At 43.4% G+C, this 18,589-nt stretch overlaps 1 protein-coding gene across 1 annotated transcript in view; it reads left to right on the top strand.

The window, feature by feature from the left end:
* Positions 1–18,589, top strand: part of DSCAM (DS cell adhesion molecule) — a 667,745-nt gene that overhangs the window by 188,469 nt on the left and 460,687 nt on the right. The gene's annotated exons all lie outside the window — the stretch shown is intronic.

Below are 18,589 nucleotides of genomic sequence, written 5' to 3'. Positions count from 1 at the left end.
GGCATCTTTTGAAAATAAACAGCATCCTCAGACTTAAAACAATATACCTGTAATATAGAAAGTGTTTCTTCAAAGAATTACTGGGGCCACTGCGGAATAAGAAATGGCAAGTCTGTTTCCATAATCTTTATTGCCCCTTGGAACTCTGTTTCTAGGTGCATAAAGGTTCTTAGCTTTGTTCTCTCATCATAAAGGGAAGAATGAGGGGTACCAGAGGGATAGATGGCCAAGGGCTATCCTAATACTCTGATGTTTTATAGTAAAAGAAAGATTTTCTGGAAGAAGAAAGGGGAGTTCTGAAGGTTGCTGTGAACAATCTTTCCACACTTAAAAAAACATGCATACAACACTCTTAAAGTTCTTTTGTGTCTAAGGGGCTAAAAAGCTTAGAAATTTACCTTGAACGTTCCTTGTCCAATCAGATTATGGTTTAAGTAGGAGCCGGTGTGAAATATCCATTGACGGAAATGGTCACCAGTCTCTGAGGATCAAGATGGAGACTTTGATGAACTCAGTAACCGAGTAGTAAGAAGATCCCTGTGCCTTCAAAAGGCTTTGAAAGAGTTCAAAACTTCTGACTCAGTGTTCTTCCTGATCCACACAAGCAAATATTGGAACTTGGAGTGAAATTCTTCCAAGCATAATTCATTTTCCATAGTAAAAGCTATTCGCGGCCACCAGGAACCCCCACTGTGTTCTGTAATCCATACAGCAATCCTTTGATTTATGACAGACTCCAGCATGCATCCCTTGGGGGCTTCCTGGTGGTCTAGTGGTTCAGAATCTGCCTGCCAGTGCAAGGACATGGGTGTGATCCCTGATCCGGGAAGATCCCACATACCTGGGGGCAACTAAGCCTGTGTACTACAACTACTGAAGCCCCCGAGACCTAGAGCCCACGCTCAGCAATAAGAGAAGCCCTTGGCCCTGAGTGCCTTGTAAACCCTGCTCACCACAACTAGAGAAAGCCCACATAGCAATGAAGACCCAGCACGGCAAAAAAGAAATACCTAAATAAAATAAAATACAGTAAAAAAAATTCAGTGCTTTATAACGATTGCTATTGATTTGGCTTGTGCACCTCCTGTGGGCTGGCAGTTTAGTTGGGCTCAGCTGGGCTCAGTGATGAGTCCGGGATCAGTGCTGGTCAGGAAGGTGGGTCTGCTTTTGAGGTTGGCCAGCTGTATGTCCGGGCGACAGAGGGACCTGGGCCCACTGTCTGGTCATGCGGGCAGCCATCCTGGGTTGTGCGCTGGCCTCTCGGCCGAGCTCAGCCATGTGCTCTGGACCTGGCTCCCTGCTGTCACGTGGTGACCCCTCCCAAGTTCCACAGGTCAATGTAGGTGCCCGCTCACCTCTGTGGTCCTCTCTAAACTGCCCCCAAGTCAGGTCAGCCGGGTTCCTGCCGCTGCTCGACTTGTCCTAGTGTCTCCGATGCTCTAGATCCCACTCGCCTGCCATTCTGACTCTTAACCTGAGCATCTCCTGGAAGATGTCTCCTGTTTATTGTTGTCATCAAGTCATCACAAGAACCGAGTTCCTAGTGCTGGGGTTCCCATCATCTGAACTAGCCAAGCAGGAGCGGGTGAGATTGTTGCAGGGCAGCCATGCTTCCCTGGAAGGTGTATCATCTGCTGAGTCACACACCCTCCCCTCTGCACTCAAGTCTCTCCTGAGAAAGCCTGGCCCCTGCCAACTGCCCAGAGGGCTGTGGGTGAGCTGCACCTGACCCTCAGGGAATGACAGCTCTGCATCAGGGGATCCTTTTCCAGCTTAGGTGTTGATGGGGTCCCTTTAAGGCCGGGGTCTCCCCAGAAACAGACCCCGTGACAAGGAATTGTGGACAAACAGTTGATTTCCGAGGCAGTGCCAGAAAATATCCTATGGAATTGGGGAAGGGAGACAGGCAATGGGAGCAGTCAATAAATTGGTGCTGTCCAACAGGACTGCTCAGACCCCCCTGGGATCCTAAGAGACCTGGCTGAGCATGCTTCCAGGCGATCTGACCTGAGGCACGAGGAGCCTGGTGTCTAGACTGAGGACTGCTATTGGGGACTCGAGCCCCAGCGCTCCCTGTCCTGTTTGCTGGCTGGAGAAGGCTGCAGGTGAGGCTGCAGGTGAGGGCGCAGGTGTTTCTAGCAGACGCACTCTTGGGTGGAGTTAGAAAAGGGGGCTCTCAAGGCATCAGGTGAATTTTGTGAGGCCACACACCCAGAAACAGAATCTGTCTGACTTTAGAGTCCTTGTGCATTTTCATTGGATGCGTCACTATTCAATCCAGAGAATTCTCAGAAAGGAAAAGAGGACCAGAGTAGCAGAGAGTGTTGGGGAAGGGCAGTGAGCATGAAGGGCTGAGGGCTGGGGAGCGGACTAGCTGGACATCGCAGAAGTGGAGAGCAAGGTGGCAACAGGAGAGAAGAAGAAATGGTGACCAATGAGTAGTTGGAATGTTGAAGCCAAGACACTGGTATTTCCTCTGTGCACAGAAGGCCTGGTGATGAAAGCCAAGCTCACTCTGAAAAGTTATTGTTTTAATATCATAGCAAAGCACCAATAACATCCAGAGAGGACTTATCAGCAAAGGGTAATTGTGCTTCTTACCCAGATAATGTGTGTTTCATGTTGGTCTGGGGCCTGTAACCCAAAGCTGCACATTCTGTGATGCATGGTGATGGTGGTATGTGCACTGCCCCCCACCCCCACACTACTCGTCTCCGTCGGCATCTGTCTTCATCTGGTCCTAATTGCACCCCTGCCCACTGCTGGACAGAAAAGAGGGAGCTGTGCCCTATGCCCCGAACCCTGGAGACACGGCATCCCTCTTCGTTCAGTTTCTTGTTCCCAGGTTTATTTATTTGATACTCTGTTCTGTTTTATGAATGCTGAGTTGTGTCCAACTCTATTGCAACCCCATGGACTGTACTGTGTGAAATATATAAATCACAAATAAAGATCTGCTTTAAAGACAGTATTTAAAAATACAAGTGTGTGTTTGTGTGTGTGTGTGCACTCAGTTGCTCAGTCACGTCCGAATCTTTGTGACCCTCTGGACTGTAGCCGTTAGGCTCCTCTGTCCATGGGATTTTTCAGGCAAGAATATTGGAACAGGTTGCTATTTGCTCCTCCAGAGAATCTTCCCAACCCAGGCATCGAACCCTCTTATGTCTCGTGTCTCCTGCATTGGCAGGTGGATTCTTTACCACTGTGATTCCTGGGAAGCCCCCAAACACAGGTAGTGCATAAATATTTATTTGTACATTTATGATGAACTTTTCAGAGCCCACTCTAGCATATAATTGGTATCAACGTCATGTGAATCAAACAGAATGTATTTAAATTTCACAGGCATGTGCCTTTTAACATAGTGAATTTATTTCAAAAATTACCTTTCCACTTCTCTATCCAGTTGTATAAAAAGCATCTCCTGAGCCTGTATCACCTTTACCAGAAAACTCAACCAAAAAAAATGAATGAATGAGTTTGCTAGTTCAGATTCTTTGCTGAGCTGACATCATATACCAAGAGTTTGTACTGATTGTTAGTCGCACACAGAGACACATACAGATGAAATATCTTCAGTTCAGTTCAGTCGCTCAGTTGTGTCTGACTCTTTGTGACCCCATGAATCACAGCACACCAGGTCTCCCTGTCCATCACCAACTCACGGAGTATACTCAAACTCATGTCCATCGAGTCGGTGATGCCATCCAGCCATCTCATCCTCTGTCGTCCCCTTCTCCTCCTGCCCCCAATCCCTCAGCATTCAGGGTCTTTCCCAATGAATCAACTCTTCGCGTGAGGTAGCCAAAGTACTGGAGTTTCAGCTTCAGCATCAGTCCTTTCAATGAACATATCTTAACTCTAGGTAAAATGCTTATATATGTGTAGAAACACTTAAAGTTATATGTAATATTACTTTTTCCATTATGCAAACTTCAAAAAATATCTTATATTTTGAGTTCTTTATGAATCAAACCAGAAAAAGGATTGTTCTTTGCAATCTAAACATAAACTGACTTGCCCATCAGTGTTCCTTGTTCATTGAGTGTTATCTTTTTGTTGATTTACTGACTTCATGCTCATGTGTCAATTACACTTGGATTCTGCCCTCCCAACCCTGATTACCAAGCTGTCCCCAACTTGGGGGGCTGAGTGGCAATATGTATGGAGAACAGATGAAGGAAAACATGGGCATTTCTCTACTGCCAGCTTCTGGCATCTGAGTACTAGGAGCCCTTGCCCAAACACACTCTTTAGGTACAGAGTTTTAATGCCTTCCTAAAGCAAAATGCGTTTACTCATGCCCAACGCTAGAAGTCAGCTCTTTCCGTTTTAAGGGAAAGTGACTGTCATGCACCAGCAAGTGTTCCTGAGCCCCAGTTTAAAGAGACTTACCAAGACTCTCTGCTTTCTAAATAGAGGCACTGGAACCCAAAGTGATACCATGACTTAGATTTAGTTATCGATATTTATTGTTTTCAAAGGGGAAAATCAAATTAATGAAAGCATTGAAAATGACATCGCGTTCTTATGAAATACATTTTGTAGGATTGGTGCTTGATGATAGCGAACATCAAATCTGACTTCCCTGTCCAGCAAAATGAATTGTAATCAAGTGGAACAAATTGCATCGCTCTCCTCTCTTCTCACTGATTTAGGTTAGCATGTGGTCACGGGGCTGTGATAGGCTTTGTTCGCCCAGCTCTGCTCTGCACTCCGGCTTGACTCCAGCTTTCTCTCTGCTGACTGATGAGCAGTGTGCGTGTGTGCTAAGTCACTTTAGCCAAGTCCAACTCTTTGTGACCCCATGGACTGCAGTCCACCAGGTTCCTCTGTCCATGGGATTCTCCAGGCAAGAATACCAGAGTGGGTTGCCATTTCCTCCTCCAGGGGACCTTCCTGACCAAGAGATCAAACCTGCATCTCCCGCGGCTCCTGCATTGCAGGCAGGTTCACTACCACTGAGCCACCAGGTTTAATCCAGAGTTGCCCTTGGATTGCCCTTGCTTTAATCCAGAGTTCCAGTTCCCTCTTCACTTCAATAAACACATCCCCATGGAGAGGACACACTTTATGCCTAGTTTTGTTCTAGAAGAGGGAAGGGTTTCTCAGCCTCAACATTGTAGAGGTTTTGGGCTGGATGATCCTTTGTTCTGGGGGGAGAGGAGGACTGTCCTGTGATTTTAGGACGCCATGCAGCACCCCTGGCCTCTACCCACTAGATGTCAGTATCATCCACCCTCCCACTTCTGGTCATGACCAGAAGTAGCCTCAAAATATTTACCAAATATGCTCTGAAGGGCAAAATCCCCCCCAGTCGAAAACCACTGTTCTAGATGCAGTCAGGATTGTGGGGTCTACACAGAGAGAAGCTGATTCTGGAGTCTCTTGCAATCTGATTTTATTACAGTCTGTTAGAAGCTAACAGAGCCCATTTCAGCTAGGTTATCACGTGCTAACTCAAACGTCATTATGCGCCATGCTTTATATACACACGATATACTCTTTCATCTATTTTCAGTCCAGTGTTGGTGTCCCCCACCTCCTCAGAAGACTATAAAGGTACAAACATGCATAAGGTTTTGAAATTTTTGTCAGCAGTGTTTGATTTTGAAATACTTTCACAGAAAATGTATTTGCTGGAGCCTAGTGACATCCATTTAGCTTTACTCCTCCTGTCTGACTTGCTGTGATGATGAGAATCACTTTGTCTTGAAGAAAGAAGGTATTTAGAGTAGGTTGAGTAAGCTTCCCAGGTGGCGCTACTGGTAAAGAACCCGCCTGCCAATGCAGAAGACCTAAGAGACACGGGTTCGATATCTGGGTCGGGAAGATCCCCTGGAGGAGGGCATGGCAACCCACTCTAGTATTCTTGTCTGGAGAATCCCATGGACTGAGGAGGTTGGAGTTGCATTTGACTGAGCATTCACGCCTGAGTTGAGCTCACATATGCCTTCTTTGTGGGTGTTTTAGAGTCCCGGTGAGACTGCACTTGAAGTTTGCAGGTTTATGGCTCACAGATTCTCTGCTCGTGGAACTTCATCCCTGCTCTGAGAGCTAATCTATTTCATGCATAATGTAGGGCAGTGAATAATGTCACTCTGGAAACATGTCAGTTCAGAGTAGCTAAGTGCTTTCTAATAGACAAGAGATTGAAAATAAGAGAGGTATTTACTTACATTAGGAGGCAGGGTTACAAATTTTGGGGTCTAGGATGATGCAAGAAGACAAATCATGTGTTTTGTGGTCTATGTTATCCAGGTGACAAGTGTCATAGATAACTTTTTTTTTTTGCTTTGTTTTTCATTTTTGTTTACACATTAGGCAAAGATTTGTTGTATTAGGGTTCTTTAGAGAAATAGAACAAATGAGGTACACACATACATGCATATGCTTGTGTATGTATGTGTACACACACACACACACACATACACATATATCTATGGTTGCAGTTGGTTGTAGGTGTGTTCATGGTCCATAGCGTCTAACTCTTTGTGACCCCGTGGGCTGTAACCCACCAGGTTCCTCTGTCCATGAAAATTCTTCAGACAAGAAGACTGGAGTAGGTTGCCATTTCCTTCTCCAGGAGCTCTTTCTGACCCAGGTATCCTGACCCACATGCATCCTTTACCACTGTGCCACCAGGGGAGCCCATACATGCATACACACATATATACATACATATAAAATATATACATACATACACACGGTTGCTTCAGTCGTGTCTGACTCTGTGATGCTATGACTGTAACCTGCCAAGCTCCCCTGTCATGGGATTCTCCAGGCGAGAATATTGGAGTGAGTTGCTATGCCCTCCTCCGAGGGATCTTCCCGACCCAGGGATCGAATCTGAGTCTCCTGCATCTCCTCCATTGGAGGTGGATTCTTTTTCACTGAGCCACTGGAGAAGCCCATATACAGAGAGAGGAGGAGAGAGAGGATGATTTTAAGAATTGGCTCATGTGATCATGGGACTGACAACTCAAGCAGGAGTTATAATTACAGTCTTTTTTTTTTTTTAAGGTGCATTTATTCTTTTTTTAAACATTTATTTTTTTGGCTTCACTAGGTCTTATTTGTGGCATGTGAACACTTTATTCGCAACATGTGGTATCTAGTTCTCAACCAGGGATTGAACCCAGGCCCCCTGAACTGGAAGCATGGGGTCTTAGCCACTGGACCAGCAGGGAAGTCCCTATGCTGCAATCTTAAGTAAGAATTTCTTCTCTGGATAACTCAATGTTTTCTCTAAAAGCCTTCAACTGACCAGATAAAATCCATCTATCGCATCAAGGATGCTCTCCTTACAATAAAGTCAACTGTAAATGTTCATCACATCTACAAAATACCTTCACAGCAACCTCTGGATTCGCATTTGATGAAGTAACTGGGTACTAGAGTCTGGGCACACTGGCATAAAACTACCTACCGCATATAGACACATATCTAGGAGGGATAAAATAGGAAGCAACCAGAACATATTCTTGAATTATCAGATTCATAAATAGCATGATGCATGATTTTCTTCCTAAAATTCGATGATGTATCCTCTCATAGACATTTTAGGAGGTGATGGTATGTAGTTAAGGGTGCAGCTTCACTGTCAACACACATGAAACGCTCTGCAAGGCTGTGTAACCAATTGGCTGCCCCAGGTCAGCTGACGACTGAGCTTGTGCCTCATTCATGACTCGGGCCTCTGGCATGTCTTGCAAATGGTCGGACACCAGGGTGATGTCCTTCCGTGCTGTGGGTTCGCTAGAATGCACACACAGAGATTCCTACTGAATTGGAGAGCCTGTTGTTCACACCACATCCAGTAACACCACTGTTGCGGTTCTCCACCCCTCTCTGGGTCTCTGCACGATGGATGTGCCCTCTCTCTGCATGAAGTACTAGAATCTCTGCGAACCAAGAAGGGTTTATCAGTCCAGGGCTGGGCCAGCAGAGTGTGGGGCCCAGAGGCAGGCCTGAAGGCTGAGGCTTGGAGCCTGTGATGCACATGACCAAGCAGGTGATAATTTAAGGCGAGGCCAGTGGGCTGGACCGAGGCCAAAAGCAGAATCAGGCTGGTAGCTAGAACTCCCCAGTGACAGGGGTTGGAGGCCAGGCCCCATGGCAGGGATAGCAGGCCTCAGACCAGCTTCCTCCTGTCTCAGAGCTAAGCTTGGGCCAGCGCAGGCCTGCAGGCCCGGAGAGGCACCGGGGAACTGCAACCCAGGGCACCCGGAGGTCACCTTGGTTCATTTCTAGGCCCCGAGTTATGTGCTGTTCTTACGCCTCGGGCCCTATTTTCTTGTGTCTAAATTGTGATATTTGTGTTCAGCTGCCCTGCAGAATGGGCTCATGATTAGGGCCCGTTAAGGCTGAGAACAGAACGCTAGCCTGGGCGGGCTCAGCGATCGTCTGAGTGACAGGACGGTGGAAGAAGCAGACCGACCCCTCAGGAGGTTATGCGGCAGCCCCGCCAACACTGGTTTGAGGTTGGAAGAAAACAGAGGCACATTGATTAGCTACTGTCTAATGAGACAAAGACAGGGGGAGATTTGGACTCTAAAGGCAGTAACGTGTGTGAATGTGGAAAAGCCGACTGGACTCCGGCGCTGTAGGGCGCTGCCTGCCGAGTCCCCCATCTCTGTTTTCTTCCTGGAGCGGGTGTTTCTTTCCTTTCTGACCCCTGCCTGGTCGCAGATGGAGATGCATTTTGACAGAACCGGGAAGAGTTGTTCTATTGCCATGGTAACGTCAATTCCCATTCTGCAGGTGTATCGGCGGCCACTTAGGCCACTGACTAAATGAAGGCTCCTGAAGGTTCTGTGCGTTTCCGTGCCTGGCCAAAAATAACCTGGCGTCCACCGTTTCTCGCAGCTCCACGGAGAGAGGCATTAAACTAGGATGCCAACTGTCAGCTCCGTTCCTGTCTTCCTGGTGAAGAGGAAGGGCGAGGAGCTGGGAGCATGGCGGGAGGGGCCCCAGCCGGGGGCGGCCACGTCGTTTCCATGGTCTCCGGAATTGCTGAATGGAACATGAAATATATTCTAACTTGCTCACCCCAGGGGCACCAGATAATTTGTATTTCAGCACAAGTATTATAATTACATAGTTTAGAGTTAGAATTAATTAGCATTTGGAAAAGTAGTGATAAAACCAAGCCGTTATTAAAAAATTAATTTTAATAGAAGTCGGTTTGGAGAGTCTTGCTTTTCTTTTGTAAGATTTTTTTTTTTTTTTTCCTTTTTGACAGTGAGGGGAGATGAAAGGATAACACAATTCAATGATCCTGTAATCAGCCTAAAATGATAACCACCTTTATCACTGGGTGTTTCCACTGGGTGTTAAAAAATCCAAATCAACAATGTACATGCCAAGCACTTTTCAAAATAAACCCAGGGTTAGGGCAGTGTTTGAGGGTTTTCTTTGGCAGAAAAAATATTCATGTTCAAAAACATGACCGTATTGCCAAATATATGGGTCTTGTCAACCTTATTGATGTTAAACATAGTCAACAATAACTGCATCTATTTCCCTAGACACATAGGGCGCTTAACAGTCATTAGACGCTACTTGAAGCATAATTTTTTTTTTTTACGTACACTTTTTTTGGGGTGGGGGTTGCACCATGTGGCATGCAGGATCTTAGCTCCCTGACCAGGGATTGAACCTGCGTCCCCCTCTTTCCAAGCATGGGGTCTTAACCACTGGACTGCCAGAGAAGTTCCTGAAGCATAATTTTTAAAGTCAGAAAACTCTGTATGTGTGTCCTAGTTGTGAGGAGCGCCTGGGAATAAGCAACACACTCTTTGCTCTCATGAAGCTCTCACTGTTTAATTCCTTGCAGTGATGAGTCGGAAAAGACTATACAATTAAGGGCAAGTATTTTAACCTGTGATTGGAGTTTTGTGACACTACCATTTATAAGTTATTCACTTCAAAGGCATTCACAGTTGAATCTGAATTTTCTAAATGGCCATTGTCCCGTAATATGTAAAAGTCTGTCTTTATTCTTAGAAGATAATGTTAAATATTTAGGGGCAAAAGGGCATCATCCATGTGACTTACTTTTAAATTGTAGAATAGCAGCAAAAACAGTAATGTTTGTTATTAGAAACAGAAAAAGAGGAAGTGATCAGACCAAGTGGCACATTGTTATCAAGTGGCAGGGCTCAGTGAGAGGTATGCTACACGTGAAACTGTCATTGTTTGTGTTTCTTTGTATTTTTTCAAAATTATAAGTTAAAAGGTAATGGAGTATATAGCTGATGAAATGATCATTTTCAAAATAACAGACATAGAGAATAGACTTATGGACATGGGGAGAGGGGAGGAGAGGGTGAGATGTGTGGAAAGAATAACATGGAAACTTACATTACCAGTAACTCATCCTGGTTCTCTGTATCAATCTAGAGAGATGGGATGGGATAGGGAGATGGGAGGGAGGTTTAAAAGGGAGGGGATATATGTATACCTATGGCTGATTCATATTGAGGTTTGACAGAAAACAGCAAAATTCTGTAAAGCAGTTATCCTTCAATTAAAAATTAATTAAAAAATTTGAAACACCATTAAAAACTGTTGCTTTAGAAATGGTACTACTTGCAATCATATTTGATTTCAGAGAAGGTTATTTCCTATTTCAGAATGGTAGAACAGTTTCTGCTATATTATATGAGAACTAGGAGAGGGATGCAATTGTTAAGTATTGAAATGCTAGATTTTAATAAAGTCTGAGAACTCACTCTTTAAGGAAAAATACCAATAAATTCAGCACATGGCCTCTTCTTAAAAACACTATTTCATCCTTTTTCCCCTGTCCCTTCACAAACCATGTATGTACCACTGTTCTGGAATCAGGTGACCAAGTGACCCACTGGACATCTTTCCACTGAAATCACAGCTATTCCCCTCAGAGGGCTCGTGGAGAAGGACACCTGGAGTTTGATGAACTCTGTCCGTCAACCCATTTAGGGATGGTTTAATAACCACTGGTATTAAACACACATCACATATTCACATCATATTTCCTAGTACAGGAGAGAAAAAAAAAGAATGAAAGCAAATTGCTCTCAAGCCCCCTGGTGACTTATAAAGAAAAAAAAAAAGCTGCTTTCATATTCAACTGAATGTTGATATTTTTCATCTTCTTTATGGTGTTAAAAAGTGCCACAGAGGATTAGAATATGCACTGATGCAACCTGGGCTGTCTTGACTGTTGTTTATTGAAATCTCTACCAGTTTTATGCAATGTCAAGAGGGGAAAACAAACATTCAGAATTGCCATGCTGTTTTAAGCTCTGATTTTCCGATTAGGTTGGAGCCTGTGGCATTTTCTTAACTAATCCAGAGTTCTTATCAATAAGCTATGGTTTAAGAGGAATAAGTGTGAAGTGGTCAAATTAATGAGACAAATGTGTTCACTTTCCTTGGGATTGGTAAAGCCCTGAACTGCTGCCTGAGTCTGTGATGCAGCCGTAGGTGGGAGGAGGGTGATTTGGGAATTGTAAATGGAGCGGGCAGGACAGTGGTGAAGGCAGAGAGCTCTCAGATGGCCCTTCAGGAGTGAGGAGTAAGGTTGACCATATTTGTTGGATTTTCTTTGTACTTGTCACTGTTTCTCAGATAATTTCAGAAGGGTTGCTTTTATTTTTTCAAAGGCTTTTTTTTTTTTTTAAAAGAAAAACGCGTGCCTCCTGGCTCGTGCCCAGCTGACGCCTGTCTTTGCTTACACACTTGTTCCCGGGTTGCCATATGGATTCTGTACACAGGCTCTTACGGCTTGGTTACCTCACAGTTTTGAGACTAAAGCCTCCAGAATTTATGGACTGTCTTTCTGTTTCCCCTTCCAATCTGTGATCCGGCTCCTGGAGAACAGTATGAATATTTTTGACTGCACTTATGTTTTCTTCATTGTTATACACATTTTATGATTTTTAAATTCTACTTTTAAATATGCTATTTCTCTTGTATTATCTCTATTTTTTTTCAACACACACATGCCTGTTTTTGGCCCTTACATTGTTATTTGTTCCCAAGATGAATTTAATTCCCTTAACCACAGTGGTTTCTGCACTCTGATGTCAATAGCCCTCATATGTGTCTGGGGGCAGCAATTTGATTCCTGTCTTAACAAGGTGCCTTGAGGCACCCACCTCTTTTCATCCTGGGACAAATTGCCTCTTAGAGATGGTGTGTTATCTGAGTGAGAAGTCCTCACTGTTTCCTGCAATGCTCCATGTTCTTTGTTGCTGAGAATTACACCTCTCTGCACAGGCTGGATTAATGGCAGACAGAAGAAGAGATAAAGAGAGAAAATGAGCTGAGTAAAGTAGAGAAGGATGCCAGGAAGACAGACAGGAGTGAGAGAGAAAAGGAAGAGGTGATGAGACAAAGGTAGAAGAGAGGAACATGGCAGCCCCATTCATGCTTGTTAGAAGTTTTGGAGGAAATCGGCAAGCACTGGACAGGCTGGAAGCTCTCGGGTCCCTTCCCTGCTGGTCTGAGAGCTGCCGTCAGGACTGTGGTTATTCTGTGAATGAGTGTAACGGACAGATGCTACCCAAGCATGAACAGGGAGGTTAGGGCACTATTACTGCTAAAGTGTGTAGCTGTAAAATAGTATAAATTCGCTTGACAAAGATGAAATTTGGGGGCTTCTCTGGTGGTCCAGTGGCTAAGACTCTTGCTCCAAATACAGGAGTCCTGGGTTCTATACCTGGTCAGGGAACTAGATCCCACACTTGGTGTTGTTCAGTCACTTAGTCTTGTCCAATTCTTTGTGACCCCATGGACTGCAGCATGCCGGGCTTCCCTGTCCTTCACCATTTCCCAGAGTTTGCTCAAACTCATGTCCATCGAATCAATGCTACTTGCTGCAACTAAAAGATCCTATGTGCTGAAACTAAGATCTGGTACAGCTAAATAAATATATATTGTTTTTAAGTTTAAAAAAAGAAGAAATAAGCACTGAGATTTAAGAATGACACGCAAAAGTACAGATTAACAAATGGATGACTATTTCCATTTCTGATTAACCAAGTAGCCAGTAGCTGATGCTTCCCTAAAAATGTGCCGTTATAGGAAACCTGAGATCTACTTGCCCTTGGTGGAGTAGGATGACAATGGAATTATGCAACTTGAAGAATGTTCTCCTCTCCCCCTTGTCCTACAGCTCTTGAAGGTCATTAGACTTCACCGTCTCTGACAGTTGGAGCTCTGGAACAGCACACCATGCCCACATTTGCAATAGCTTACAGTAATAGACGTAAGATGTAGAGTGACTAGTCTGTCTACATGTGTGGTGTCTCCCATGCTCATTGGGTAGCCACACTGAACAGGTGTTACTATTTGTGAAGTGATAGAATGAAGGGAAATAGATAGTCATTTTTGTAAGATAGAGCAGAATTCATTCAAGATAGAATGGATGCATGAATTTCTTCTCATCTGCAATCACTGGATCAAGTTTCTTTGGAAGGAGAACTGTTAGGTTGATGCTCTTGTCCAAACACACAGTCTCTTATTGCAAAACTATGTGACCTGCCTGCCTCCTTCTTCTCATTGCAGAGAATGCCTTTCTGTATGCAAGGCTTTTCCTCAGAAACTAGACTTCAGATACCTTTTATTTATTTAAAAAGTATTTATGAAGATATAGTTGATTTCCAGTGTGTTAGTTTCAGGCATATAGCAAAGTGATTCAGTTTATATATTTATATCATATTCTTTCCCCTTTTAGGCTACTATAAATCCCAAACTTCTAATCTTCTAATTCATCCCTCTTTCCCTTTCCCCTTTGGAAGCCATAAATTTCTTTTCTTTGTCTGTGGGTCTATTTCTGTTAGGGATATAAATTCAGTTGTACCATTTTTTAAAATTCCACATATAAGTGATATCATATGATATTTGTATTTCTCTCTCTGACTTTTTTACTTAGTATGATTATCTCCAGGTTCATTCATGTTGCTGCAAATGGCATTATTTCATTTTTTATAGCTGAGTAATATTCCATTATTATATATAGGCCACATCTTCTTTACCCATTCATCTGTCAGTCAGCATCTTGGCTCCTGTAGATAACGCTGCTATAAACACTGGAGTGTATGTTTCTTTTAAAATTATAATTTTCTTCAGATTTATGCCCAAAGCGGGCACCTTGAAGTTGATGATGGGGCTGCTAATGGTTGGTGGTGAACTGTGGCTTATTTTGTGGAAGTGCAAGATCATAATTTTATCCAGTGAAGAATTATAAAATTCATAGACTCATGGAAATGTTTGTTAGCAACATTGTGAAATTTTCCGTTCTAGTTTTGTTTTGCTTCACAACGTACATATGAAAGTTTTAGAACCACGAAATGTGAAGATACTGTGCTTGGGCCTTATCCTTGCTTTTTAGTGTGATTTGGTGTGATCCTCTCATGGAGATCTCACTAACCAACTGCCGTATTGGAAGTGCTGCCTATTGCCCGGGTCCTCTCTGGGTCAGGTCCTCCCTGTCAAGCTGAACCCTCTGAGTTACTAGAATCTGTCATGGGGGTGTCCCGGGCCCCCAGGAAACAAGGGGCAGGTCCCCACCTCTGCAGTGGGTGAAGTGAGATGCTGTTGCTGTTGTTCGGTCACTCAGTCATGTCTGACTCTTTGTGACCCCATGGACTGCAGCACACCAGGTTTCCCCATCCTTCTCTATCTCCTGGAGTTTGCTCGAACTCATGTCCATTGAGTTGGTGATGCCATCCAACCATCTCATCCTCTGCCACCCACTTCTTCTTGTGCCTTCAACTTTCCTAGCATCAGCATCTTTTCCAGTGAGTCAGCTCTTTCCATCAGATGATCAAAGAACTGGAGCTTCAGCACCAGCATCAGTCCTTCCAATGAATATTCAGGGTTGATTTCCTTTAGGATTGACTGGTTTGATCTCCTTGCAGTCCAAGGGATTCTCAAGAGTCTTCTCCAGCACCACAGTTTGAAAACATCCATCCCCTCAGAGTGAAAAATAGAGAATCTGATGTGCTTAGTAGGCCTCAACATGCTAGCAAGGATCTGCTTGTTATTTCTCCTTTTTAATGTCAGAGAGAGGCAGTTTTGGCAGAAGACCTTTTGATTATCAGGAGAGTAGTAGGAAATGGTGGAGAGGCAGGGGAAACACAAGCATCAGGGGCTTGACCATCCGTTCTCCTTTTAAACTCTGCTTGGTGCAGTTTTTTCTTGGAATCTATGGTTGCAAATGACTATGCTTTAGAAAACTGAGTCCAGGGAAAACTTTTTCCTTCCCTCTGTAGCACATAACTCCACTAGAGCCCCATCAGCTTCCAGAAACAGGCTGGATTTGGGGGACGTGGGCAGAAATGACTTTCTCAATAAGGACAAACCACAATTCCTAGAGGCAGTCATCAGGCAGCTCACTCATGTCAGACTCTGACTTAGAGTTGTTTTTACTGTATTTTTAAGAGTCAGTAAACAAACTGTTCTTCAGAAATGCTTTGTTTTGCCATCATTCTTCCTATCAAAATGTTTTTCTGCCCATCTAAATGTCAGACTATTTGGTTAGCATATTTTAATTTGATTTAAATCAACCTAATGTTTTGGATCTTTTTATCATTACTAGTTTGCATTTAACTATTATAGAGTTTATTCCAATAATAGAAAGTCAACTTTGGAGGTGTTTTACCTTTCCTCTTGAGTTATAAATAACATGTTCAACAGGTAAAGAATCCGCCTGCAATGCAGGAGACCTAGAAGACGTGGGTTTGATCCCTGGTTGGAAAGATCCTCTGGAGGAGGAAATGGCAACCCACTCCAGTATTCTTGCCTGGGCAGTCCCATGGGCAGAGGAACCTGGCGGGGTCTGTGGGGTCTCATAGAGTTGGACATGACTAAGGATGCATGCAAATTTCCATTTAAAGTGTGAATGAAGTATAAAGCTCAACATATTCCACTTGATCAGTTTCATTATGTATTTTCCAAAAGTTAATTGAATAACATAATCAATCGTATAGTAAGTACCCAAAGCTACCAATCTCCTTCCTTTCCTGATCCTGTGACCTGTGTCCCATTACATGTCTCTCTACATCCACATTTAATATCATTTCTCAACTTGGAGTTGTTTCACTTTAGCAAACAAACAAACAAAAAATATCAAGTTTACTAATTTTTTCAAAACTGCATTTAGCAAATATCTGTTTCTGATCATAAAGTTCCAGGGATTGGTGCTTTTGTAGAGCAGCTATGTAAGCAGGCATCGTCAAAACTCTAAGGAAGAGGTACTTCCCTAGTGGGCCAGTGTTTAAGACCACCTTCTAATGTAGGGCTGTGGGTTTGATCCCTGATTGGGGGGCGGGGGGGGGGGGGGGGGGCTAAGAGTCCACGTGCCTCATGGCCAAAAAACCAAAACATAAAACATAAAAAAAAAATATTGTAACAAATTCAATAAAGACCTTAGAAAATGGTCCACATCAAGAAAAAAAAGAAAAAATCTGAAAAAACTCTGAAAGTGTGAGGAAGAAAGGGAAGGGTTGAAGGATATAGAGAAAGTTGCTACCTAAAGCTGTGCTTTCCTTAGCTCTGTCAGTCAGTTCAGTCGCTCAGTCGTGTCCGACTCTTTGCGACCCCATGAATCGCAGCACACCAGGCCTCCCTGTCCATCACCAACTCCCGGAGTTTACTCAAACTCATGTCCATGCAGTCGGTGATGCCATCCAGCCATCTCATCCTCTGTCGTCCCCTTCTCCTCCTGCCCCCAATCCCTCCCAGCATCAGGGTCTTTTCCAATGAGTCAGCTCTTCGCATGAGCTGGCCAAAGTATTGGAGTTTCAGCTTCAGCATCAGTCCTTCCAATGAACATCCAGGACTGATTTCCTTCAGGATGGACTGGTTGGATCTCCTGGCAGTCCAAGGGACTCTCAAGAGTCTTCTCCAACACCACAGTTCAAAAGCATCAATTTTTCGGTGCTCAGCTTTCCTCACAGTTCAACTCTCACATCCATACATGACCACTGGAAAAACCATAGCCTTGACCAGACGGACCTTTGTTGGCAAAGTAATGTCTCTGCTTTTATTTTTTTTTTTTTTTTTTTAAATATTATTTTATTAGTTGGAGGCCAATCACTTTACAACATTTCAGTGGGTTTTGTCATACATTGACATGAATCAGCCATATAGTTACATGTATTCCCCATCCCGATCTCCCCTCCCACCTCCCTCCCCACCCGACTCCTAAATGTAAGACCAGAAACTATAAAACTCCTAGAGGAGAACATAGGCAAAACACTCTCCGACATAAATCACAGCAAGATCTTCTATGACCCACCTCCCAGAATATTGGAAATAAAAGCAAAAATAAACAAATGGGACCTAATGAAAATTAAAAGCTTTTGCACAACAAAGGAAACTATAAGTAAGGTGAAAAGACAGCCCTCAGATTGGGAGAAAATAATAACAAATGAGGAAACAGACAAAGGATTAATGTCTCTGCTTTTAATATGCTGTCTAGGTTGGTCATAACTTGCCTTCCAAGGAGTAAGCGTCTTTTAATTTCATGGCTGCAATCACCATCTGCAGTGATTTTGGAGCCCCAAAAAATAAAGTCTGATACTGCTTCCACTGTCTCCCCATCTATTTCCCATGAAGTAAATGCAAGTTATTTTTAAAAATAGGAAAATGCATATCAGAGGTACATGAGTTAGCCTCTATATAATAAAGACAGCAGCGTATATGTAAATATGTGAATACTGTTTGCCATCCTTGGTCATATAGAAGAGCTGCCTGTTTTAATGATGAATAAGACTATTTTCTGAAATCATTACCTACTATTAATAATGGTTGCTGTTGTTAAAAAAACAACAACAGTGTAACACCTTTGATAAAAAAAATAGTTATATTTGTGGTTAATGTTTTAGGAACAGTAGGGCAAAATATTTGTTTTGCTCCTTTGATTACTACATCGTCAACATTTTCCATATTGTATTTGGGTTAATATTTTATCAGTAATACATATTTTCCCTCTTGGACAGTCACCATTTCCTTTAGCTGTATCAACAGACTCAACACTTCGGTGAGCACACATGGGATCAGGAATATGGAAAGGCTGACTCACTCTTCCTAATCTACTGTTTTCAGGCAGTATGTGATTCTCGAATCCCGCTTACCACTTCTTATTTGAATTAAGCAGACTTTGTTTGAACCACTTGGTTTTTCCAATTAAGTGAGAGAGAGCAAATAAATGGCCAAATAACCCGATTCTTTCATCTTTCCTTTAGGAAGTCCATGAGTCACCAGTTCCCATGGACATTTTTTATGTTTATCAGGGAAGCCTGGGGCAGTTGTAGGTTCTAGAACATGGTGTCAAACCTTCCAACCAAGAATCTCATTAGCTGGAATGCTCATTCTTTATTGCTTGTCTGAAAAATCAGATGCCGTAGGTGTTGTCACTGCCCAGTACAGAGGAGCCTGGCTGTTGAAAATTGCAGTGGATGAGAAGCTTTGACCGTGTTCATTTGTCTTGGAGATTAACAGTATAGTTTATAAAACTGGTAACGTATTTTTGAAATGCAAGCATGCAGCACTTGGATTACAAAGCTTTCCCAGTAAACCTTTAAAGAATCTT

Source organism: Muntiacus reevesi, chromosome 8 (assembly GCF_963930625.1).
Source record: "Muntiacus reevesi chromosome 8, mMunRee1.1, whole genome shotgun sequence".
Taxonomy (NCBI): domain Eukaryota; kingdom Metazoa; phylum Chordata; class Mammalia; order Artiodactyla; family Cervidae; genus Muntiacus; species Muntiacus reevesi.
The sequence above is the reverse complement of the archived record's forward strand: the minus strand, read 5'-3'. Positions and strand labels throughout refer to the sequence as shown.